General features: G+C 37.1%; 1 long non-coding RNA gene across 1 annotated transcript; it reads left to right on the top strand.

Annotated features, from left to right (window-relative positions):
• Positions 1-1,677: 1,677 nt before the first annotated feature.
• Positions 1,678-26,084, top strand: LOC121142345. The gene is made up of 2 exons (XR_005879337.1): positions 1,678-16,181; positions 17,607-26,084. It is a non-coding gene; the product is annotated as an uncharacterized LOC121142345 (long non-coding RNA).
• Positions 26,085-27,162: the final 1,078 nt, after the last annotated feature.

Here is a 27,162-nt window from a genome sequence, read left to right as displayed (position 1 = left end):
GAATAGCAGTAAGCGGACTCAACAAATTCTCTCTCTCTTTCTCTCTCTCTCTCTCTCTCTCTCTCTCTCTCTCTCTCTCTCTCTTTCTCTCTCTCCTTGTATATAATAACTAAAGGGGACTTCAACCCTTAAGAAGCAGTCACATCCTTCTTTTACTTTATTTTATTTATAAAAGAAAGATAATTATGGAGAAATGTTGGAAACACGTTCATAAATATTCAATAATTAAGAAAAATTGACAGGGAAAGGGAACCAACAGTCACAGAAACAGTTCTGCTCAAGACTGTTTTTCATTTTTAATTAATCAATCAATCAATTCATTAATTAATTAGTTGCCAAGCTTGGTGTGGTACGCAAGCCTTTAATCTGGAATCAGAGGCAGGCAGATCTCTGTGAGTTTGATGCCAGCCTGGGCTACAAAATCAATTCCAGGACATCCAGGGCTCTTACACAGAGAAACCCTGTCCCAAAAAAACAAAACCCCAAAACCTCGAAAAATTATATACATAACACACAAACAAACAAACACACACACACATACATACACATACATTTTCTTAACTCATAAAATCTGGGCTATTTAAGTTTCTAAAGCTTGGAATATGTCTGAAAAAGCAATTTTCTTCAGATTTGGAAACACTGTGTGCACTGTGGTCATTTCCCTGTTAGACCTTACATTTGTCCAATTTTAGTTACTAAAGAACATAAATTCACCATCTAGTATGTTCACATTTTAATTTCAGGTATGATATTCAACAGTAGATAATTAACATTATCTGTTAGAAATTGATAGTACAGTTATCTTTCTCATATATTAAAAGGTTAAACTGAGAGCAAGATGGAGTGTGCTGGACTTTAAGGAGCAGGTGTGCACCAGGGTGTTCATCACACAACCCTAAGGAACATTCCCAAAATACTTTTTTCGCAGATTTAAGATAAAACTATCACAATCTTTTTCAGGAGGCATTATCATGTGTAGTTGCAAAATATAATTTCATAGTGAAAATTTTCTGTTCTTGAACAGAAAATGTCTTGAAAATACACACATTTGGTGGGTTGAGTTGTGCCTTTGCAATTCATGTGTCAATGCGTGAATGTCCAATGTGATGATGTTTAGAGGAAGGGTTGTTATGAGATTATTAGACCTAATTGTGCTCATGAAGCCTGGCCATGATGATGACATTAGCGACCTTAAAACAGGGACACTTCACTGAGCTGAACTCAAGAAAGCCAGTAACAGAGAGGGAGGACTGATGATCAAAGGGATTAAGACTGGGCTGGTCTAACCCCCAGAAACAGCTGACCAGACAAAGGTTAACTCTTGAATCCCAGGCATTAGCCTGGGAAGCCAGCATGGGACTGATCAAGACCCCCTGAATCTGGGTGTAAGTGAAGAGGCCTAAGGATTCTATTGAGCCTTGGGCAGCAGATCAGTACCCATCCCAAGTATACACACGGACTTTGGACTCCAATAGAACAATGTGAGGTGCACTCTCACCCTGAACTCTTGGGAAAGGGTCTAGGCCCTGCCCTATATGAAATGACACACTATGGACACCCCCATGGAGGGCCTCACCCTCCCTGGAGAAATGAGGGGATAACGGGGGGCGGGGGGGAGGGCACGGGAGGAAGGGAGGGAATGGGAGAGGGACCTGGAACTGACTTGTGAAGCAACCTTGATTCTTATCTAAATCTAAACTGGAAAATAAAAAAAAAAAAACACACATTAAAAAAAAAAAACAGGGACACTTCAGAAGTCGCACAAACTCGCACACTCTTTTCAGCCATGATCTTATAAAGTAGCATCCACTTGTAGTGACAGAAGCAGGCTCATGAGGAAAAGAAGGGGTCTCAGAATGACACCCACCTTGCTTAACCTTAATCTTGGGATTGCAACACATAGAACTTACAGGAAATGAATGTATACTGTTTAAGCCACAGATGTTTGATATTTTTAAATCTAGACTTATAACAAGATGAAATAGATAATGATAAGGAGTGGGATGATGCTATGACACATACCTCAAAATAAAAGGGGAATATTTGGAATTTGGTGATGGAAGGATTTTGAGTTGTACACTAGAAATGTTATATGTGATAACTAGTGAGGCCTCAAGTGGAATGGACATATTTTTAGGAGTACAAGAAGCCTTGCTGCTGAGTGGTAAAGAGTTTGGCAGGTCTGTGTTCTGGTATTTTGTCATTGGAAAATCTTGGGTAGATACAACTGGATATTTATTTCACTGAGGAAGTTTATAAGCAATGTTTTAGAGCAACAGTGCGGTACTTTCTGTCTGATTATTGGAAAATGTGAGAGGATACAGGTGAACTGAAAGAGGATTTGTTAAGGAAAAAGGGACCACAACATGAAGATTTAGTAAATTCTCAAGTAATGTATATTACTAAAGAGAAGATGAAAATAGAGGCAAAGGAGAAGAGGAAGAAGAAAACAGGCAAATGGAAACATGAGGGAGGAAGGAAAGAAGGAAAAAGAAATGAAAGAAAGGTAAATGCATAGATTTGTGATGAAAACAATGTGTGGAGGAAGTATTTGGTTAAAATTTTTGGCCTATGTGAAGAGATAGACTGTCTAAGCTCAAGGGAATAAAATGGGACAAAGTGAATGAAGGCTGTCAGACACCTTGGATTTGAAACAGTTGTAAACATTCATGACTTTACAGGGAAAAGGAAGTTTTCCCAACTGCAGCTCAGAGACCCTAAGAGGCACACTCAGTGTCACTGTCTGGTTGTTGTTGGAACAAGACCTCCCCCACAGCCTGTAGCTGTGACACAGATGGCAAGCCCACAGAGGTAACTGGGTAATGCTGAGTGTGGGGGGGGGCAGGGTTTGCAGAGAGTGCTGTGGGAGAACTGTGTTCCCATTTTGTTATTTACAATGAGATGGTATTCAGATATAGGTCTTTTTAGGATATTTTAGGTTTAGATGAGATCAGGAAGGCGCTGTCCTCGTGTTTACAAGTGATTTCTCCCTTTTTCTTATACTCCTTTTTCATCATTGTTACCATCTTCTTCCTAGATCCTTCTTCTCCTTCTCTCTCCCTGGCTCTCCCAGAAAATAACAAACTACAGTCTCATAAGACAGCACTCACCAGAACCCAATCATACACTAATGCTCGGACATTGGATATCTAACCTCTAGAATTTAGGAAATATTAATTGTGTCACATGGCTCACCTAGACTGTGATATTTTGTTTTCTCTAACACAGTTACCTGTGTAAAGTCACAGAGTTTGCCATAGGATTTTGGCAAGCCTTGTGAGTCTAATTGTTCAATTGTCTCTCTAAAACAAGGAATATTTTTATAGAATCAGTGAAGAAATTAAAGACCAAATGGTTATCAAGAGTATCTATAGCTTATTGAATTGTTTTATGTATATTATTATGTATTATAGGTAGATAATGCATTGTTACTGATAATTATGTTGCTAAATATACCTATTGGATAGAAAGAAAATCTTAGCCAAGTATAATTTGACTGCTTTCATAATGCTCTGAGATATTTTATATACACTTACACTATTAGTATCAGTGCATGCCTTATTTAAATGTCAATTTCATCCTTAATTCTAGTGTTCTGCTTCTGAAGTCACCAATTACAGTTTCACATTGACGCAGTAGCATGTTTGATCAATTGTTAGATTAGTATTTGACAATAAAAATTATTTTAGGGTAAACTCTGCCCAGCCCACCTGGTAATAGATTGAGAGGAACATGAGCATGTAAATAACAAAGCTAAAAAAGGATGTTACATTTGATTTTACAAAGCAGCAGTCTAAGAGAAGCAGGAGGCAAGTTGAATAGTGCAGTCACTGAAAATCAAACCCAATTGAGATCAGTTTCAGACTAAAGGTGGTAACTGCAAGAAACCTTGACAATGGGGTCTTCCACAACAACAAAATTCAAATTAAGTAGAGAAAGTTATAGAAATGCTGAATGAATTCCCTGAGTTACTCCCCGATTTTGATATCCTTCAACTACCAACACCTCATCTGTGCTTCAAAAATATACCACATCTCCTTCTTAGCATTTGCAATTTTATTTTGAAATTTTTTTCCTGTAGCTGATTAAAAAATTGTTTAGTTGAGAAATACTCTCTCTCAACTCCAGTCCCAGATGAAAAAGGCTGAGCTATGCCATACTGTCCATTATCCCTGTTTTGCTTTCATTAATACAATACAAAATACATGTCTAGCATTGCTCCTTGCTGTGTTTTAATTTCCTGTTAATGTATTTGTCTTCTGAACTAGACTGGGAGATCACTGAGGATGGAGATTCATCACTGTCTTGTTTAGCACATAAAAAATAGCTACTTTAGCACATAGTAGGGCTACTTTAGCACTTTTTAATATGTGTGAATAAAAATCATTATTTCATCATATCTGTGAGTCAGTTGTCCGCTTGAGTTGGTACGAGAGACAAGAAGAGAAAATAAAATAGAAAGCTGTGAAATAGGGGGAACTCATTGTTGGGGTAAGCTAATTCCATAAGAAAATCTTGGAGAGACCCCTAAACTTTGTGGGGTGATAACGTTCACCAATACACAAGCACAGCTGAGCTGTATGACAATAATAAACTGGGAAAACATGGAGTTAAGACATATATGGAACAACTATGCATCAAGCAGATTTGGTTACCTGATATGGGACAGAAGAACTGGGAGTCAAGAAAGGGATGGAGAGGTGATATACATACAGCAATCACTCACACTAAAACTCTTTCTGACTGCCAGTCATAGTGTCATCGTATGCTAGAATACTTAAAATCAGTTATGTGAAGCAACTCTGATTGCTCCTATTTTATAAACTAGAAACCAATGCACAGATCTTTGCACGGTTTATGCCAGGCCATGTGATTCCCAAAGAAGTTTGAATTCAGGATTAGACAGTACAGTTGTAAATCCATATTTAATGTCAGCCCAGGAAAGAAATCGGACTCTTCAGTTTTTGCCATTGATATTCTGTGTGACTTTGATTCTGTTAGTCAGCCCTTCTGTGCCATTGAACTCCTCATTTGCATAATGAGGACATCGTTGACACCGATCTCAAAATTGTGTTTGATGTGAGTAACACTCAAAATCCTGATTTTAATTAAACCATGGAGGAAAATATTTCTTGAGTAAATGTGGGGAAATAAAATGGGAAAAGATTTCTTGAGTAAATGTGGGGAATAAACGGGATGGAAGATGTTTTGTGGTTAAAGAACTTACTACCAGTGCACAAGTGTGAGGATCTGAGTTCTTATCCTCAGAATTCATACAAGCGCTGAGAGCATGCAGGAATTGAAATTTCCCGGAATAGGCTGGCAAGACTAGCTATATCAATAAGTTTCAGTATTGTCTAAGTGACTTAGTCTTGATGATTGAGGTGGAAAAGCAGAGACCAAGAATGATGATAGAAATCAATCTCTTGCTTACACAACATGCCACCTACATGATGAATGCCTGAACACATATGAATGTGCACACACACACAGAAATGTGCATCCACCCCTGCAAGCATGCACACACATAGATGTGTGCTGCAAACACATGAAATGGGAAAATAGCAATACAAAGAAAATAGGAGAATCTATGATCTTTCAAGGGGCAGGGGAGATTCACTGTCAATTGTGAACATTCCCAAGGAGTAAAATGAAGCCTTTAGATGTGGAGTTTTGACCACATCTTGACAACTTGCCCAGTGCAGGGGACAGAATTAAATTATGCTAGGAAAACAGAGTGGAAGTGAAATTGTGAAATGTGAACCCTCATAGGCCATCCAAGATCAGGATTCATCGTAAGCAATGAAATTGAAGACTCTGCTTAGATGTTGGGAGGTAAATCTTGGAGAAGTTTCCTAAGCAAATGAAAGAAGCTTTCTATCTCAGGATGTTGGAGGTGAGATTTAAACCTAGAGACAGATTACAAAAGCTTGTTATCCAATGTTTCTCCTCGTCCTATCCTCATGATTTCTATTGGCTCCAAATTATCAATGCATGTTCACAGGGAGACTCCCTGTCTATGTCACTTTGTCAGGAATACTGGACTAGAGTGGAGATGAAGGGATTTCCCTCAAATGTTTTCCTAAATGTTGAACACCCTCCATTCTGTACAGGTTCCGGTTTTCTGGATTGGTTTTATTGTCATTATTGTTACTGTTTTTAAGGCAGTCTCTTGCCTGTCTCAGGGTGGCCTTGAACTCAATATGAAGCTGAGGCTGAACTCTTTCTTGATCCTCCTGTCTCCACACAGTTAGTACTGGGATTACAAATGTGCACTACCAAGGCTGGTAGTGTGCAGTGATGCAGATCTAAGCCAGGGCCAGGAGCATACATTTCACCACTGAGCTATGGCCTCAGTGTCAGTTTTCTGTGCTAAAGGTAAAAAGAAAAGTCGATTGGTTTCTAAAATATGGATTGAACAGAACGTATTTGCTGTTTGGTTAGAATTAAACTTTCAAAAATTTTTTCTAAGTACGTGTTGCATCTGCCTGTAAAGACAAAGGCAAGTTAAGGGAAACCAGGAACTTAGAAGAGTCTCTTGGGTAAAGGCAATAAGGGCCTTTAAAGCTTAAAGGCCACAAACCTGTAGGGTGCTTGAAGATCTTACCAGGGTCTATGTCTCTAAAGATGATCAATACTGTGAATGATCACATAAGACATATGGAAGATCAATAGCCTCTAAAATTTAAAATAACCTGACTTGGACTTAACTCAGTCCTAATTAAAATTGCAAGTATAAGCAATCAAAATGTGATGGAATACTACTTATATGACTAGATAACACAAAGCCTACACATGCGTCTCGAAAGTTTTCTTTCTGGTCCTGTGACATCTTCATTTAAATATCCTAATCTAATTATGTATAGATTCAAAAGGCTAAATTTCGTGTTAAAATTAGTTTTTTTCTGCATGTATTTTCCATTAGAAGAAGATTTATTAGGTATCAAATTCTCTTGCAGGGGGAATGGTTAAATGATTCGTTTGGGTGGATTTGATTGTTGAGGTAAATATAGTACATGAAAATGAATCTTAAACTAAATTCAAAATTCAAGTTTCCACAGCCTACACTTTACTCTCTAGCTCAAAAGTTAACTTTGGGAGTACTTCAGATTGTCTGTGAACGTTTAAAAATACCATTTACTGAAATCCCACCCGAGGCAATTAAATTGGAGTCTCTGTAGGCGGAGGCTGAGTATTTCTCAGAATCTCCCCAGTGATTCCAGGGAACACATAGACTAAAATCTGTATGTGGGGATGTGACAGGGCCAGGAATGGTGAAATGGTGACCAAAGCTACTTCACTCATTTGTTTCCATGTTCCTCACTCAGCATTATGAAACATTCTAGGGGACACATGTAAATAGCACAATGTCCTCATTCTGTGGATGCTGAGACTGTAGTATGGGGTGAAAGGCCAGGTGAAACTCTGGCTTCAAAAATATAGAATGAGGGAGGATGAGACAACACAATAGGTAATAGCACTTATCTCCAAGTCTGAGGACCTGCGTTTCATGCCCCAAACCCATGGTGGAAAGAGAGAACTGACTCATTCAAGCTGCCTTCTTCTCACCATGTATACACTATAGCACATTACACACAACAATAAATAAAAATAAACAAACTAACACATGTTAACAATTAAAAAATAAGATGTAGAATCCAAAGAAAGTAGACTAAGAAAATATATTTGACTAAATGATTGAAGCGCTAAAACACAATTGAGAACTCTTACTAAAAGTCATTAAGGGTTATGGAACAGAAAGAGTTAGGGTTTTCAAAATGGATGTAAGCAGGTTTAGAGAAAAATTTCACATTTCAGTTTCAAGTTAAAGATTAATGGTAAAAAAATAAAATGAGAATTCAAAGGGGGGAGTAGACACCAAAATAGAGCTGAAGCAAAATCCAGAGTATTTATAAACACAAATCCTATGGTGATATGTCCACGGATCAAGGACTGCTTTAGTATATTTTTAGCAACTGAAGTGAAATACTTGAAGTGACTAATGGCATGGTGATGTTTTTTCCTTTTGTAAGAAATGTTGACTGGCTCATGGTTTAAGAGCATGTTGCAGGCTGTGGGGGAAGGAGAGGGTCCTTCTGCCCATAGCTGTATCATGGCAAATGACAATGGGGCAGCTGAGTGTGGAAGGAAGAATTCGCCCATCACAGGGAAAGCCAAACAGTCTGGGTAGGCCAACTTCAAAACTTTAAAATAACCTACCTTTACAAACTCCTCAGAATCCCTGTAGCAATGCTTGCCTCTCTTAAAAGGGCATGATGGTGTTAGCTCAAGGACCTGCCACTACCCCTTCCGTCTTTCAGTATCTTCCCCTCTCATAGGTCCATGCCGTCTCCCAAAACCTCCAGCCTGGGGAGATGTAAACCAAACTAAGACAGGAGCCTGGCTCTCAGAGGAAAGGTCTGGGAAAGTGTGTGGTGAGAAACATTTGGATATACGGAGTTTGAAGTGCTGGTGTCTAGACATCAAATAGATGTATGTCAGCACGGTGTGAGGTAATGCTTTGGGAAATGCCTGGCTGATATACAAGGAGAGTTTTTTGAGAGTGGAGCTTTATCCTCAAGATGATAAGGAAAGTGGGGGAAAGCTGATTCTTAGGAAAAGTATATGTTCCTGAACAAAGCAGAAGGACAGTTAGAAAGACTTATCAAGGGAGCAGATCAATAATGTCAAAGCTCAAAGGGAGGTTTATAATTGATTCTGAGAGCAGCCCCTGAGTTTGATATCCAAAGAGCTCTTAAGAAACATTTAGAGATAGGAGACCAAACTGAAAGTGCTGGAGGAGTGAACATATGGAGAAGAGATGACTAATATTTAAAGAAACATGAGCTTTAAAAGCAAATGAATAGTCCTGGGCACCCGAGATGGTTCATTGGACAATATCACTTGCTGACAAACCTAAGGGATCTGGGTTCGATTCCTGGAGCCCAAAGGGTGAAAAGGAGGAACCAACTCTTGAAAGTTGTTGTCTGACCTCTGTACAGGATCCTTAACATACACATAAACAAGTGAAGGTAAATAGAAGAAGCATAAAGGATGATTAGAAAAGGATGATGGATGACAAATCACTAGAGCCAGTGTGTCCTTTTTAATTGGGGAAAGAAAATGAATTGCTTCTTTTTTTGCAAAGGAGCTTCTCGGGAGAAAAACTGGGTTTTTGTTTGGTTTGTGTTACATTTGCCTACTTATTTAATCTATTAATGTTAATAATAGATTAATTAATTAATTTTACATGTAAGGAGAAATTGGGTGGGTACTGGAAAATTACCCTTTCTCCTTTTGCTTAGGAGCCCTTAAGTGCCCCCAACTGGTACTGCTTTGCCCATCATAGAACTTCCCTTTGACAGGGGTTACAGGCCAATCACTAGAAAAGCAAGCAAGACTGATGCCATATGTGTCTACTGTAAAGAAGTCATCAAATGAGAAACTGAATTAACTGTTGCATACATGTCAAGAAGATACATCCACAAACATACTACAAACAAAAATGCAAAATGAAAAAATGTATTCAAAATCAACCTTTGATGCAAAACATTCACCTATTCAATGACTACAGTCATGGTCTTAAATAACAGAGACACTAGAGAAAGCAAGGAATATTTAACTACCCAACACAATGGAGAAGACAATCTTTGGTTTTAAAGCATTCAAGTCTCAGGAATGAAGCTCCAATCAATCATGTTGGTGTTGTAGTTTTTCTAAGTGTTCAATGAGCTCTTTTCACATCTGCCCTGGACACAGGAAAGCTTCAGAGGAGGCCCTAAGCCACTTCTAGATATATTTGCATCATGTCAACATTAATCTCTTTTTGTTTGGTAATTTTCATATACTTTTGTCACCCTTCTTACCCCAACCTTCTCTCAGCGACTGAGATTTATTTTATTTTGTTTGTTTGTTATTCAAGTAAATTAGACACGTAGTTCTATTTCAATTTTATGGAAACAACTGCGAGTGTTCATAGCTCTCATTTTCAGTTTCACTTTGTGTACATAAAGATCTCTGTGTGAGGTACAGCTCTGACTTTCAATACTGTCTTAGTACCCCAATCCAAGACTGGAATTAGTCCCATTGTATGTGTTTGTAGCACCACAGTATGCTTGCTTATCGTGCCACAAAATGACCCTGTAAGACTGGCATGCTTTGTCAGCTTCTGGAATAATTAGATCATTGATTTCATCCTATCTGTAAAACAACCACATGGTTGGAAGAATCTTACCACCACCTTGCACTTAGACTCTGTGTCACAGCTGAATGCTGAAATGCCACAAGCTTGCATGGGAGTCACTGTTTCATTATTAACAATATTGTAGCTTTTTAAATTCATAAATTAAAGAATGATATTATTACAAGTAGATTTTTATAAGTAAGGTACTATATGTGTGTGTGTGTCCAAATTTTCTACTTCTCTGTGATAATTCTGTAATCTAATTCAATTAGTATGTCTATATTGCAAATTAATAAAACTGTTGAGGTTATAAAGTTGTTCATTAAGGAAGCAATTCTCTTGCCACTTGGTTTGTTTGTTCTCTACACTAAACTGAGATGCCAGATGGCCACAGTAAGGCATGTTAATATTATTTAAATAGTGGTCTTTATTCCTTGAAATGTTTAAGAAGTTTAAGAAACTTCAATTAACATGCTGCATTGTATTTGGAAGAAATAATTTTTTGAACATTTTATTCCTATAATGTGCTTTTTGTATTCATGACTGAAAATGATATATTGTATATTGTAAAAAGCAATCCTATTTCATCTTCTACATTTATTTAGTTGCTCTGTGTGTGTGTGTGTGTGTGTGTGTGTGTGTGTGTGTGTGTGTAGGTATAAATATGTGGGCCTGTGTGTGCCTCACAGAACACATGTAGAATTCAGAGGAAAATTGTGGCAGTTATTTCTCCCCTTTGACCATTGGTTCCAGGATTCAAACTCAGGTCTTTCGGCTGAGAGTCAAACACCTATCTTTACCTACTGAACTAGCACATTGGTCCAGCAATTCCATTTCTAGTTATTCAGTTTTAATAATCTAATATTGTTTAATAGGTGCTGATAATCTTCTGTAGTTTCCAATTTAATTTTTAGACTTTTAAATTTTATAAGTTTTAAGTTTTTGGCTGTCTTTTTTTTCTCATATTTCTGTATGTATGTGTATATGAATGCACCTGTATACATAAAAGACCTGAATCTATGATTTTCCTTTGAGGATTTATTCTGCCTAAAATAAGGTAGTTCCTCTTCCTCCTTTCCCAATACAGTCTATTATTCTAAATGCTGAATGAATTCAACCTGCAATATGCAGCTTCTCTCAAGAGGATATCATGAAATCCTCTCTCCTGCTTTTGGATATCTTTAACTTTTAATATATTTTAATTAATTTATTAAATATGAACTTCTTGGTAGTGTTTAGAGTACTATACTGCTTAAATATTTTTAATTAATGTTCGCAGTCAACTTAGCTTTAAACCTTGAGAACAGGAAGTCTTCTGAAATAATCTTTGTAAATTTATTATCTAGTTGCTGTTTGAAAACAATAGTAGTAAATACAATACAAATGAGCAATGTGATCTCAAACATATCACATGGGAAATCCATAGTGGATAATAATATTCAAATAAATATAACTATTAAATATAGTTATCATTAAAATGTGGAGTGTATACATTTGATTTTTTCAAGTGTTAGGGACATGATAAATGATAGATGGATGACAGATAATTATCTTAGTGTGTGAATATATGCATGTGACTTGTGTATTTGTCTGTTCCTCACTCTATGTGTGTATGTATGTGGAGGGGGCATGTGTATTACTAAGTATGAGTACCACAGCACAAGACAGCCTCCCGTCTCGATCCTCGTCTTCCACCTTGAGAAAGGTTCTCTGATGTTTTCTGTCTGCCTATGCCATGCTAAGCTGAACCACAAGTTTCCAAGGCATCTTCTGTCCCCATCTCCTATCTGACTAGAGGGATGCTATGAGGATACACCCACACTACTGCATCTGGCATTACACAGGATCTGATGATCCTGCAGCTTGCATGGCAAACACTCTCCTCACTGACTTATGTCTTAACCCCCAAGAATGACTTGGAAAAGAGAAAAATATAATGACTTAATTTTCATTAGCCTATTACTACTTTTTAAAATCCATTCTATTTTGCCTTCTTATTACTGATGATAATATGAGCCAGTGAGTTGCTGTCATTACAACGTCTGCTTTCTGAGGAGGAACCCAGTGCTCAGAGAATTATAATTCTATCATAAAGATTTGATCTGTATATATTAATCAGCTAAAGCGGCAGTCTGAGTCGTCTAACTCTGTGAAATTCTGCTTTCTTACCCACCACTAATCTGTTGGCAATCATTACTGCTTTAAAAAATCAATGTAGATAATTGAGTTATTACAAAAATTTAGGAAACAAGTAAGGCAAAAAAAATGTAATCTCAAATTTGGTTGTTAGATACAGAAACTGCCAAATATTCTTAGCGGAGAGCCGAATGGTTTCTTAAATTACAGCCTTCATTTGTGTTCCTTGCTCTGGGTGGTAATGCACCTGGAGCACTTCCAGTGCCTGGACTACATTCTAAGTATTGTTCAAATCCATCAAGATGTATCTTCTCTGAGACGATCAGAGGCATGCACGCCAACCAAGTTGCCATGTTTACACCCTTACTATCTCTGGCCCCCTACATGGCTGATTGAACTGGGGCCACAGATTGGCTAGTAATCTGGGAACTTGGTAATAATGCTTTAAAACTTGACCTGTGTGTGTTATTGTTGCTGTTTCACCTTTGGATAGATTGAATATATGAAGAAAGGATTTTCTATAGCACACCAAGGCAAGATAGAAGCATCGGACCCTCAGAATGACCTGAGAAAGCTGGGTAGCGTGAGGGCAGAAAGAGGGATATGTGCAGTGGAGCTGAGTCATGTTAATGTGGGATCAGTAAAGATTAAAGAACAGCTGACACTGCAGAGGTACGTAAGCTGCCATCATACTATAATTACCTTGATTCCAATAGCCCTTAGCCCCGGGCATGAACAGCATTTTCTTTGACTGTTGTAAGATATAGACCCTATACTTCTTTCAGGGTACGTATATATCTTGGCTGGCATAAATGGGCCTCTAAATTATTAAGAAACTTAGCTTAACTAAGACTTAGTCCCAGGCTTTTTACATTTTATCAAATAAACTTATTCCAGAACTAACAGATGCCACAGGGGAAGACAAATTACACATTTTGGCAGTGGTATTTTAAATCGAACTGGTCTGAGATAATAGAACAATCTACATGCTTCTAAAATCCTATCTCTTATCTACATCCCTAGTTTTCTGTTTCTTTGTTTCCAACTTCCTCCCCTTGAAGATTGATTATAGGGTTTTCTGTAATTCGTTACAGTTTGTTTTTGCTCAAGGAGACAATCCCTTGAAATTTATACCAAATTATCGCAATAATGGATGCACTCTCATAATTCACCTGTCTTCTGTATAATGAGTGATTTGTGAAACTCTTTAGAACTGAACCTCGGTCTTTAATGGACCAGACATGTGCTTTTAGCTGCACTAACCAGGACACATATCATGTGACAATGGCTTCTGGAATCACCCCAGAAACCAAAGGTGCAAGTAGGAGATTGTGTGTGTTGTGTTTCACAACACAGGATTATCATCTTGATGGCTCTTTGTCTTTTGCAATGTAAGTGTTCCTGTTGTTGTTACCTTGTAGCTACAGTAAAATGAACATTTTATTTAATTTTTTTGTGGGCCAAAATTATCTTTTAGCACAAAAGTCAAAACACTGCTTCTTTTAAAATTCTCCAATTAATTCTGAATTTTAAATGACTGTTAAATTAAACGTTTCCGGTTGGGTGTTAACAATAAGGGGCCTTCGATTGAAAAGAGCTCAGTGTAATCTTATTGAGCCAGTAGGCCATAAGAATAAGAGGAAACGTGTTTGAATCACAGGAGAGCACGGATGCTGGATGGATCTGTAAAATACTCTCTGTTGTGGTATCAGCTGACTGATGGCTGTGATTCTCAGAAGGACTCCAACAATATGCTTTCTAAAAGCTGGAGATTAATGCAACCATGGTGAACCACACAGCGACACTCTGGCAAAGAAAAAGGGTCAGGACTGGCAAGATGTGGCAGGTGTCAAAATAAAAGGTTAGGCTTTGTGCCTGGGGACCCATCTGTCAGATAAAACTATGATAAGGCAATTAATGTATTTGTTTATGTTGCTCATGACACACCACACATTCCATAAAAATGATCAGTTTAAACACTCTCAACTGTTTTCTGGAAAATAGACTGTATGTAACAAGAAAATGCTCAAAATAAAAATAAATGAGGGTTTATTAGCTAAATGGGCAGTTTATACAGCCAAATCAACACAGAGGATTTCTAGTCATCTGTACTAAAGAACTAAAGCTATTAACTATAACCTTTTCAAAAAGTAGAGTTTGCATTAGGGATGCTTGAAGCAGATGTTTATACTGCAAGATAATTGCTATAACAACTTAAAATTTCACCATGCTTTACATTCGTGATGCTAGATTCTAAGTTTGTAATAAAATACAACCCAGAGAATGTATGAGAAAATGAGAATTTCCATCCACAAGCTATGTACCCTGCATTTTCTTCAAATGTTTTGTTCACAACATTGTCATTATTAGGGCTTTCATTTTCACTCTGTGAGTAATTCTGACTCCTCTCATTGTATTTATTATTTATTTAGTTTTCTCACGACATCTGCTTTACAATCTGTTTAAACTAGAATATGTTTAGATTTAATATTCATCAGTGATGTACTTCTTGCAGATAAAAAATTATCATATACTTAGAAATGCCCTATTATTTTACAGGTCAAAAAATATAGAAGAACGTACCTGGAACTGTGAAAGAATTAAGTTTTTTATTTTCCCCCTGCTCAAAATTAAAGTAAAAATTGATTTCCTCATTACTTTTTGCTGTGGAGTTTTAAAAAAGCTCTCAGTTATTGTTTCAATACCTTATTCTTACAATAATATTGCATCTTGAAGAGAAGAGACGGCCTCGTCGACTGCATAATGTACTAAGTAGAATAGTCAAGGCCTTTAATTTCCAAGGAGAAGTCAGATGTGGCTATTCTGCTTTCAAGCTGCACGCTCTCACAGAGTGGTGGTGTTAGCATTCATTGTGACAACAGACAGAGCATTTGAGAAAACAAAGCTCCCGTGTTCAATAGGTTTATTTTCATTTTTTTGAGATAGGATTTACCCCACTATCACTGCTTCCCATCTATTACAAAGGTTTTGGTTAAACTTTAAGGCAATGGTTTTTCTCACCATGACAGCTTTCCAGCCCAAAGCACGTCACAATCTTCTATTTTCTTCCATCTCACATTGAAGCATGGCTTCCATGGAGCAACAGGGACATCAGGGTAGAAGCCAAGACAGAAGGAAAGGTCAGTGGAAACTCAACACACAGACATTATTACACGGTTCTTCCAGAGGTCTGGTGCAAGACTTACAAATTACGTTTGCAGTCCAACTACAACTAACTACTATTTCAAATTGAATTCACTCCTGCCTGTATTTCCTGACTCAGAGCTTTATACTGTTGCTTTAATTTTATTTGAATTTCAGTCTCCTGAATTAGTTCTGTTTCCTATCTCTTTATCTTCATTTGCCTGGATATAGTTGATAATACACTACGGCAAAATGAAATTCTTAGTCACCATGCTATATGACTCTTCAAAATTCTAAGATGTGTAAAATTACCAAGCTGTGATCAGTTAAGCTAACTTGCCACTTTCTCTGTAACATAGAATAAAAGTAATAATCTCCACAGAGAGTCGGGCTCGCACACATTTTTCACAGATCCATTAAAAGACACATCAAACAAAAGGTAAGATGATTTTTAACTTCTTCACAGAAGGGACTGTCCATTGTAAAGGAGCAATTTCACAGCACATATTCTATCTTTACATGGAAAGAAAATAAATGGCAAGGTTCCTTTTATTTTAAAATGATTTAATTTCTACTTTCACTTTTCTGCAGAAGTGTGAAAGAGCAATTTTTCTGGATATCCACTTCAGTCATTTGAAGACATTATGAGGACTCATGTGGGGTCCTTGACCTCTCTTTGCTCTAAGACAGTGCAAACCTGCCTCTGTTTTAATCACAGGTAAGTTTTTAATGAGTTGTTCCCTGAAAGATCAGCTAGATACAGTAAATCAAAAACTGTTTCTCTTACTGCTTTAAACTAAATACATACATTGTTATTTGAGAAAAATATTATTCATTGGTCATCCTTTTAATCCATGATAACAGTAAACAGTGCCTATTTGTATTTTGATTATTTTAACAAATAATTAAAAAATTCTCAGTATAAACTGTGTTGTGTAAAGATAGTATTCAAAATTCAGTTTTGTTTTCTATTCTGAAAAAAATGTTATTTCTTTCAGAAAAATCTACTGCAAATCGACTAGATGTGTCCCACCCAGTTAAAATGTTCCTTTTTCCTTAGCTTCCCATGCTTCTGGATATCATCTGTCTTAAGATCATGTTTCTGGCCAAACATTTGTATTTGTTTTTTTTGTAGTCTATTGTTTTAATGATTTAAAAAATTCATTTGTTCAATATTAGGTAAGTAATATTTATCTTCATTTCCAGATGATGAAACTCTGGTACACTGAGTGTAAATCACTCTTAAAATATGAACCTATTTTATTTTAGCAATACAGATTCTATGTATCTACTTACTGCTCAGATGCTGAGGGACCAGAGGAAGTTGAGAGTTGTGTGACATGTAAAAAAATAAATAAATAAATACGTGAGTATACAGAGAGAATTAGAAAAGGAGGAACCATGAGGTTGACTGAAGAACAAGCACAATGATTTTAAGATGAAGTGAGACAGAAAATATGGGGAAGAGACAACACTAAGTGGCTCAGTTTTATTTCTTATTGCTATGACAAAATACCCTGCTCCAACCTTCTTGGGGGAGAAAGACTGTCTTACAGTTCAGGGTTCAAAGCACAGTCCACCACGGTGGGGGAGTCAGACAGCAGGAACCTGAAGGAGCTGGAAACCTCACCTTTACATTACAAAGAGAGCAATGAGTGCATGGCACACCAGTACTCTGCTAGCTTTTTCAGAGATTACCTGCCTAAGAATGGTACCACCCACAGAGTTTAATTAACTTAATCAAGATAATCCCCCACAGGTGTATCCAGGGGCCAATCTCCCAGGTGATTCAAGATTTTTGTCAAGCTGACAACATGAATCACTACACTATGGAAACTTGCAAAGCCTTATGATAATGATGGAGGGGGGTGAGGAAAGGGAAGTCTTGAGAAACAATGCATACATGGGTGTCTGGACCTTTAGCTTAATGTGAGTAACTAAATAATGTTTCCAGCATGGAATTAATTTTCAAAATGGAATAACAAGGAACCTCTGTCTTCTATTCAAGTTGTTACACTTCATAGCGGGAGTTGTTTAGCATGTGACGAAGACATTATACAGTGACTTGAAAGACGGACTTTGTAGACAACTAGGAGACTGAATCCCTGTCTCATTCTTCCTGTTGTGTGTGTAATCTTGGCAGGAGGCTCAGAGCTACCTCGAACTGTAGCAGAAGAGAGGACTGTATGCATCTCCCTGACATCATGTCCGGTAACATCCCAGTCGAAGACCACACACAGCCAAGATGATTTAGAGGACAATCCTAGATAAGGCAAATCAGGGTTCTAGCTCTGTGTTATTATTTCAGCAGCAAACTGCAGGAGGGCAACAGCATCCCCAACTCTTACAAGTCTTCCTTCTTTATTTTCACTGAAGAAGAAACAAATGGAATGAAAGTACTGTCTGTGTACAAAGCTGCAGAGCTTTCAATAGATGGTATATTTCAGGGTTCCTGTATGTAGCAAACATCAGTATCATAACTCTCATAATTTAATTCAGCATGTTCTACAAAACTGTGAACACTTTTGCAATTCTAATGCACTAGAAAGCATTTCAATTAGTTCATCACATTTCTAAGGGAAGAAGATTTGTAAAAGTCTTTTTACTGGCTTTACAGGTGAGATGCTTTCCTTTAAGTATTATTAGAAGGTTCCAAAGACAATATACAATTACTAATATTTGTCTATTAAATTCATATGTATATATACACATCTAGAATATGTATATATTCTATGTATGTGTGTATATAAGCAAAAATTAGAGACAATAGAGAAATCCTATTTACTGGGTTACTCTCAACTGCTTGCTCAGCTTGCTTTCTTTTATTTAAAATTAATGTATTTCGTAAGTTTCATTTTACATTCCAACCTCAGTTCTCCCTCCCATCTCTCCTCTGGTCCCATTGCTTCTACCCAACCCTCCTATCCCTAAACTCTCTCCAATCCCCTTCCCCCCAGCCCATTCCTTCAAAAGCAAGGGCTCCCCATGATGAGTCAACAAAGCCTAGCACATTGAGTTGGGGCAGGACCAAGCCCCTCTCCCATGCATTTTGGCTGAGCACGGTGTTCCACCATAGGGAATGGGCTCCAACATCAGCTTGCTTTCTTAAGCAACCCAACGTACTCTGTGTGGCATTAGCCACCATGACATGAACTGTCTCACATTCCTCATTCATCAAGAAAACGTTCCCCCTGCACAGCTGTTCCTACAAGCAATCTGATGGACACGACTCCTCAGTTGTCTCTTTTCCCATATGACTCTAGTTTGTGAGATGTTTAAAGAAATTAGCCATCAACACACATGTACACACACACACACACACACACACACACACACATACACACACACACGCTGATTGGCATTTTAAGCGCTCTTCAGAATTAGGGCAAATCTGTGATTTAATTCTTCATCACATTCCTTGGTAAATTAGTATGAGGCCTGGTGCTAGTTGTATGCCCTGCTGTTCAGGGAGTGCTAATAGAATATTGTAAGCCAGAGGCCATTGTATCTATCATGATGACAGGCAGTGTGTACAATGTAAACCGTTAAAGGTAGTGTCTGCAGGATATCAGGAATTTAAGTAAAGATTAAACCACCAGTAAATCAGCCTACTGACTTTCCTAGCTAAAACCTCTTTGGATGCTTCTTTCTACTTCTGCTCTAGGAATGTAGTTTTTACTTAACAAACTTTGTGTGATTGTTTACAAAAGTGAAACTCTCTCTGTGTCTCTCTCCCTGCCCCCCTGTGAAATTTTGCCATATGCTACTCCATACCACACCCCTCGTCCCATCCACCAACTGTCACTTCAATCTGGGCTTTGCCAATTGCCACACTTTGGCCAATATCATTTTAGCCAGCAGGACTAAGGGAGATATTTGTCAAGGCTGCCATATCTGCTGCCCTGAGGAAAGAAGCTTGAGCTACTTTCCTGTGGTGTACAGGAGAGAGATGTCATGTCAGGTAAGGGCCATGGACCAAATACTAGCTACCTGGCAGTTGTTATAATATAATAAGATGACCTGTTCAGTAATATTCACATATCACCCAAAGACTCATGAAAATAGGCAATACAATTGTTTTTAAAACCGGAATTGGCATATAGCTCAAGGAACAAACCCTAAACATCAGCTACTTTTAAAAATGCAGAATCCGGGGTAACACGGACACATACATTTATTTACATGTTTTCTAAGACTGTTTTCACATTGCACAAAAAAGGCACAGTTGAATCATCAGAAACCGCATGGCACAAAGAGCCTAAAAACATAACATTGTTCCTTTTGCAGGGAAAACTTTGTGAACTCTTGCTTTAAGTCTAAGAGGTAAAGTGATTTGTTGGGCAGCGATAAATTATACAGACATTTGCCCAAAGGGAGCATGCCTCATTCCTTATTAAACCAATAAATTCCTCTGCTTGTGAAAAGCTACATATGCATTGGCAGAGCCAATAACCCCTTCTGTGGATGATGCTTATTGTTGAGCTTGCATTTCTAAAGTATGGTTATGCAGATGGCTGGCTGAACACCAGCATCTGCTACTTATTTACCATAGCAATGGAGCTGGCCACAAGGCTATCCTTTCAGGATTGTATTTCTGAGTTCCTACATTTTATGTGACCCCAAGTTTTTATTTCCCTCTCTGAGATAAGAAGGGAAGAGATGCCAGCATTTCTCAGGTTTTCTCCCTTCATTTCTTCCTCTTCCAATTAACAGCAACCAATAGCCACTTGATTCACCATCCTAATAAGTATAATATGCTAGAGAAGGAGGAAGAATTGAATACTCTTTAAATAAATCAAGCCAACGTTTTCACTTTCTATAACTCCATGGAGCAGGAGTTCTAACAACTTGGAATGGTCATGTTGATCTAAAAATAAGAGAGAAATAAAGTTGAGTCTTCTCTAATGTTCCAAGTGGCTGTTGGATATCATGGTTCAGCAGACTGGCTATCTCCTAACTACAGTAACAGCTTTAATAAAAAAGTTTTGGCACTAAATTGATTTATCTGATAAAACATTGGATACTTTATCAAATGACTTTGATAAACTTTGTCCCAATTTGTTACTTGGCCAGAGGCGAACCATTTACAGTAACCATATTTTTTCTCTTCCTAGATAAAAATATACAACTCCAGACAGATGAAGCAGGAATTTTGAACACTGACCTTTCTAAGTCCTGTTTCTCCCAAGTCAGAGGGCTGCAGTAACTGGAGATTGCCCTAGGCATATGTCATTTTTGTTCCCAGAAATGCTTGTGCACCAACATAATGCCTTAGGTGATGCAATAGGGGTATAATCAAGGTGAGCCTTTGCTATGCAGGCAGCTGAAAAGCACATACGGTGAAATTTTTAGTCAATTAGGGGAAAATTAGGGAAGAATTTAGTCACACTGTGAATCCATAAACAGTGATGGCAGTCAATATGGGTCAATGAGGGCAACTTTTAAGTATGCACATTTGAGCACAGTCACTATTTCTCCAGTGATTGTTTCCCTAAGACTGGGGTAAATCCTATCAACTCATAGATGACACTAACCCAGGTGATTCTGAGAGTGAACTACCTTAGAAAACCAAGTATATAGCAGACTTAACGTCCAGAGGTTAAGACCCTGTTATAGAAATTTTTGAAATCTAAATGCAGCAAATATGTACTAGGGAATAAGAAAGAAAAACAGCCAAAAAATCAACAAACAAAAATCAAATCAGTAAAAACCTTAGTTTAGTTTCCAGATGAAATGCACTAACAAATATTCTTCCCAGAGTAATTTTGTTGAAATTCCCAACCACAACTGTAAAAATAGAAGCTGGCTTGTGGTACTTGGGGACTGCCTACTCATTCCTCGATGCCCTTTTAAGAGTAACTTTTGGTGGAAACTGTATCAGCTGTTCTTGTTACAGACCATCTCAGATTCTGTAATTTCTGGAACAGGACAAGTAGCATAATAGTCTTAGTTATCTAAGTACCTACTTTCCCTGCTGGATTGAATGCCATGTAAGGAAAGAAAAATATATTTTTCTTGATCACCAAAATATTCCCAGGGCTAGTTAAGACAGTATGAAGAGGCCAGACCAATAAAAAATACTTTCTGAAGAATTAGATCTCAGGAGGGGGATGAGTGGGGGGGGGCAACGATTGAATTTTACCAGCATCTGAAATGGGCATGAATGTGATGAGCCCTTTGCAAAATGACCTCATAACAAGCAGAGCAGATAATGACTTAAGCAACAATGAGCAAGAGGTGTTTTCAAAGACAGTATTGGGCTATGCCCATTGTGGTTATTATTGTCAGAAGATACATGAGGGAAATGTAGATTTTGGTGCTGGGTCAAGGACAGGCAAGGAAAATTCAGTTCAGACCAGTCGCCTTATAAGGACATACTTAGTTTTGGGAGAGGAAATTGGAATCCACTTTGGTTTTCTATGCCACAATATAGTTACTATGGTTATTCTTCTTTGCTAGTAAATTTCCTTTTAGATAGCTTTCAGAATGTGTATTCATGTACAAGAGAGCTGGTGTTCAGATACCCTCCTTCTCAAGGCAGTAATCTTCCCAGGTACTAGAGTTGGAAACAGAACAAATAAAAATAGCCAACTTAGAATGGAACCCATTTCTCCATGATTACGTTGAAGTTTTAAGTTAAAATGCATTATTGGGGTGCTGAAGCACTCCAGAAGTGAGGAAAACCAACCAAAGCAAAGATAAGAACACAATACACCAGAAAGAAACTAAAGGAAACCTAAGAGAAAACTGTGACTTGTGCTCTGCCACAAAGGAACACATCTGTGTCATTCTGCAACATCAGAACTTTTTGAATAACAATAAATTCATAAGGTTTAGTAGTTTTAAGGACAGTAATTTGTTAGATAATCCTACTACCTTGGTAATCTGCCTAATGCCAATAAAGGCTCTCTTATTTGCACCTTAATTGGTAATGATGAATCTTTTTTTTTCAAGGCAGGGTTTCTCTGTATTGTTTTGGAGGCTGGCCTGGAACTAATGATGAATCTTATATCATGCATTACTCAGCACACAGTGAGTGTGCTAATATTTCTATAGACATATGTGTGGTTTACAGAATGAATATAAGCTAAAGAAGCTGCATCAGCATTCAACAGGTCCTAGAAGTAGGCTGATGGCAATGTTAATAGAGGCTGTAGTGATAAAATAACTAAGAATTCATGCCAGGGTAACAGACGATAGATTGTTGTGAGGGCCTGCCATTTCATGGGGTTCATGTGAAGGAAATACAGCTTTTCTTTGGTCTAAAGAGTCTTATCAGTTTTTGCGTCTAGTTTTCCTGTGATAATTTTAAAATACCCATGTGCCCTAAAAGACTCAGTTCATCCCAATAAACTTCAAAGGCAGCACCCTTTTTATTACAAGGAATAGGTTATCTATCATTTGGAACTAGATGGGTGGCACCCAACAAATATTGTGGGTTATGGGTACACCCAAGGGTCTCAGTTGTCTGCCTTTAAAATGGAGTAAACAACTGTTTGTAAAATAGAATCTCCTGCATCATGACACAGTCTGAAAACCCCCTGTTTTATCCAATATGAAGTAACTAAGAGTGGGGGCAAAACCTGATCTCAACAAAACCAAAATGGGTAAGAGCCAAGCTGACTGGGAAAAAAATCACTTAACCTCTCTCTACCTGGATATCATTAGTATAATTAGGATGAAATAATTTATAAGGTTGCTATTAACGTTAAAATTTTCATGAGCAGTGAGGCTTTAGGAACATGATGTATTCAGCAGAAAACACAACTGTTTTTCAATATTCCTTTTACATATAATGGAAGCAAGTTAAAATAATAGGTTTCACAAAGCCATTAAATATTTACTGGTCACTCTTTTGATGACCATTTTGATTCATTACATAGTGTATATAAATCATTGATATTTTCAAATTACAAACAGCTCAGGAAGGAACTTTGCAGCTCCTGCCATGGCCTTGAATTAAAATATGAATTACCTCCTCTGTGGGGGTGTGCTTAAGCTTATCATTTGTTAAGAGCACTAAGAATCTAAGCAAGATACTGCATATGTATGATAAGTGCAAGTTATTGTATATGTATGATAGGTTTATTATAATAATCTTCCTTGAATTGCAAATTATGTCACATGTTCATTTTACCTTTTCTGGGAGTCTCCCTATTTATTTTTAAAACATGGGTATCCAGTAACAACCAAATTCAAACAGAGATGTTCTCTATGTCTCATGACATACCATTAGTGAAAGTAAAATATGTTATTTCTCTAGAGAGAAATATAATTAAAGATAAAGGGAGATTTGGATGTCACTTATTTATAAATACCACAACACTATTTTATGGTTCTGTACATTATTCTTTTTTAACTTAGTTATATGTCCCTACTACTGCATTTTCTTTTTCCTAAAGTGTCATTGCTTATTTTTCTATCTACTGGGGTATAACCTTCAGATTTTGCAATTTCTCCAAATGCTCCTAGAATAGTTGTCAGTACCAGGTGTTACAGAGCCAAGGATTATTCATTGATAAAAGTCTTTCAATGTTCCTTCCTACACTCCCTTCCCAAACTTGTTCTCAAACCCTGCCACAGACCCTTGCCTTCCTAAGATCACCATTACCTACCCTAATTCATTCCCACCCCCTCTTTCTCATGCAAATGAACATGCCCAGGCCTCCTGCCTTGAAATGCCAGACAACTTCCGGGAAGCTTTTTTTCCAAATTCTTTCTCTTTCTTTTTTTTTCTTCTCCTCCTTTTTTTTTTTAAACTATGTCTGTTTTTGAAATTCAGAAAATGTGGCAGTCAGGTAATAAGTAAATCTGTCAGGGTCCCCAAACTGATACATGACAAATGAAGTCAGGACCTGTTTGGAAGCAGCTAATAATGATTGTGTTATGTCTTAGGGCTTGTGTACATTTGAAATGCAGATGGTGTATAGAATACAGCTGAATGTGGTATTAAAACAAGTTGCTCACCATCCATTAATTCTCTATGTCTGCCAATTATATTAGAGCTCTGGTCACAAACTATACAAGTAGCTTTCATGGGTGGGTGTATATATATATATATATAGCATTCCTAGGCACTGAGAATACCTATCACTACATTCACCAGATGTTGAAAATTACCTCTGCACTGCTGAACACAATCTTTAAACAATATTAGCATTCTAATTTATTCAATTTAAGACAGAGTTCCTAGTATGCATAAAACCACCATAATTTGTTGCATGAAATAAGTAAACTAGTTCTGATTTTAGTTTCTGAGACAACTCCATACTGATTTCCATTGTAGCTGGACTAATTGCATTACAACACCTTTTCCCCCATTTCTATTTATGTTTTTATTTATGTTTGTATATATGTTTATGTGAATACATGCCACATTCTGCAGGTGCTTTGGGATGCCAGAAGAGGGTGTCAGATCACCTGGAGCATGAGTTATATGTGGATGTGAGCAGCCCAATTTTGTAATCCACCAGACCAGCAGCTGGGAAGAACTCTTCATTTTCTGTCCTGGGAAATAATAGCTTACAAATACAGTCCCTCTTAGAAGCAAAAAGAACTTTACATTTTTTAACTATTTATAATTATGCACTATTTATTGTTTTGTCTGACTTACAAAATATATATCTTTGATTATTATCCATATTGGTGAAGATAAGAAAAGTTTATTTTCAGAACTTACAGTATTAAATTTCATCATTAACTTTCTGCAATTGACTCGTTCCTTCTACTATCTCTGAAAATTTGCTCTTGCCCTGCCCCCCAGCTTTTAGTTAAAGCAAATACTATTTTTATAACAATAAATACATGTGTGTATACATGCATATGAGTACATGTATTGATCCTGCTTAATATGTACTGAGTGTAATTGTTCCTGTGTTGCTTTAATATGCCTGTTGAGCTTTTCTCTAAACCCTTGTCCAGTTTGTATCTGTTCGCACTGGGCTGGGTTCAACTGAACTCAGCCTCACCAATACTGGAGTTGTCTGGTGTCTCTTTACTCTACTCAAGTAGGTTAGTAGAGGCCTCAATCTGTTTCTGACTTACATTAAACTGGTGAACGAAGTAACTGGGGGAATTTATCACAGCCATTGGTCTTTTGGACATGCACATTTCTCAACAGACCATTGAAGTCCTTTCCCAAGTTTTCTACGGGACTGTATCATTTTTTATATTGACTTGAAATTTTCTTAACATAGTCTAGATGAATTTGGATGCTATCGATTTATGTATATACATATGTCATTTACTAATATGTTTTGATTTTAATTCTATGATATTTTATTCACCAAATACTCTTTAATTTTTTATTTTATTCATTGCTATTTTATATTTCTGTGATGTGTGTGTGGATTGTTGTGCAAGCCAGACCACATGTGTGTAGGTTAGGACAATATTCAGGAGTTAATTCATTGACTGTACATCCCGGAGATTGAACTTAGCTTGTCAGGCTTATGCAGCAATCACTGATTTCCACTGAGCCATTTTCACAGCCAAAAATTCTTCAAATTAGCATAGTAAAGCTTACTAACTGAACTTCAATGCTGCTCAATTTATCATTTTCTCCTTAATGTAATGTTAATGATATGTACTGACTAATAAATAAGTGACACTTTTCAAAATATTTAACTTTCTTATTGATTTTTATTATTTTACAGCCTTGGAATTTTAATTGTGTGTGTGTGTGTGTGTCTGTGTGTCTGTGTGTCTGTGTGTCTGTGTGTCTGTGTGTGTATTCAATGGGGCCAATACCTTGCATTCCCATAGGCTGTGGCACCTCCCTAGCTATTTGACCACATGAATGTAGGATGTTATTGAGTTCACCCTGGTTCCTTTGGTATATTGCATTGTCAAAGATATACTGTTTTAATGATCATATCTTGATAATAACTGATAAAGTTATTCTTCTATAAGACTCTTAACTATTCCTTAAAAACATTTGAAATTACATTCATTTATTGTGTGTCAAGAGCATTTGCGTCACAGTACATCTAAAGAGAACATTAGGACAACATGTGGCAGGACATGGGTCCTGGAAAATCAAATCTATGTCCACAACCATGATAACAAGTGCCTCTTCCTACTGAGTCATTTTGCTGCCCTTATGCTCCTGACTGTTCTTAAACCTCTGCAATTATATTTTAATGTACTGGTCAATTTTCAAATGAAGATTTCATCTGCTCTCTGAATACTAATAAGTTTTATGATTGGTTCTTGAGCTTTTTAATTTGTTCATGTGACAAATTTTCTTTTTTATTCCTTTTGATGTTAATGTTGGCTATTTGTATTCTTTTATTGCTAAAACCCTGTTATAACTCACAGACTAAAACTTATCCATTTTAATGACTGTTTTATTAATTTGCTAATATTTTGGTCAGTACACTTCCATCTGGATTCATGAAAGTGGTTCATTTGTGATTTTAATTTTTTTGTAATATTTTTGCCAGATTTTACATAAACCAGCTATTGAATAGAAATTGTTTCCTCTAATTATTTTCATCATTTTCTCATGGGATTTGTGTACAAATGCTGTCATTTGTTCCTAAGTACTTAAAAAAGCTTCTTGATGGATTCAGATGAAATATTGTTTCCCTATGAAAATTTTATATATATTTGATTTTTAAATTTAAATTTAAATTAGAAACAAGGTTGCTTCACATATCAATTCCAGGTCCCTCTCCCTTTCCCTCCCCTCCTCCCTT

Source organism: Mesocricetus auratus, unplaced genomic scaffold (genome assembly GCF_017639785.1).
Source record: "Mesocricetus auratus isolate SY011 unplaced genomic scaffold, BCM_Maur_2.0 Super-Scaffold_100009, whole genome shotgun sequence".
Lineage (NCBI taxonomy): Eukaryota > Metazoa > Chordata > Mammalia > Rodentia > Cricetidae > Mesocricetus > Mesocricetus auratus.
This window is presented reverse-complemented; position numbering and strand designations above follow the sequence as displayed.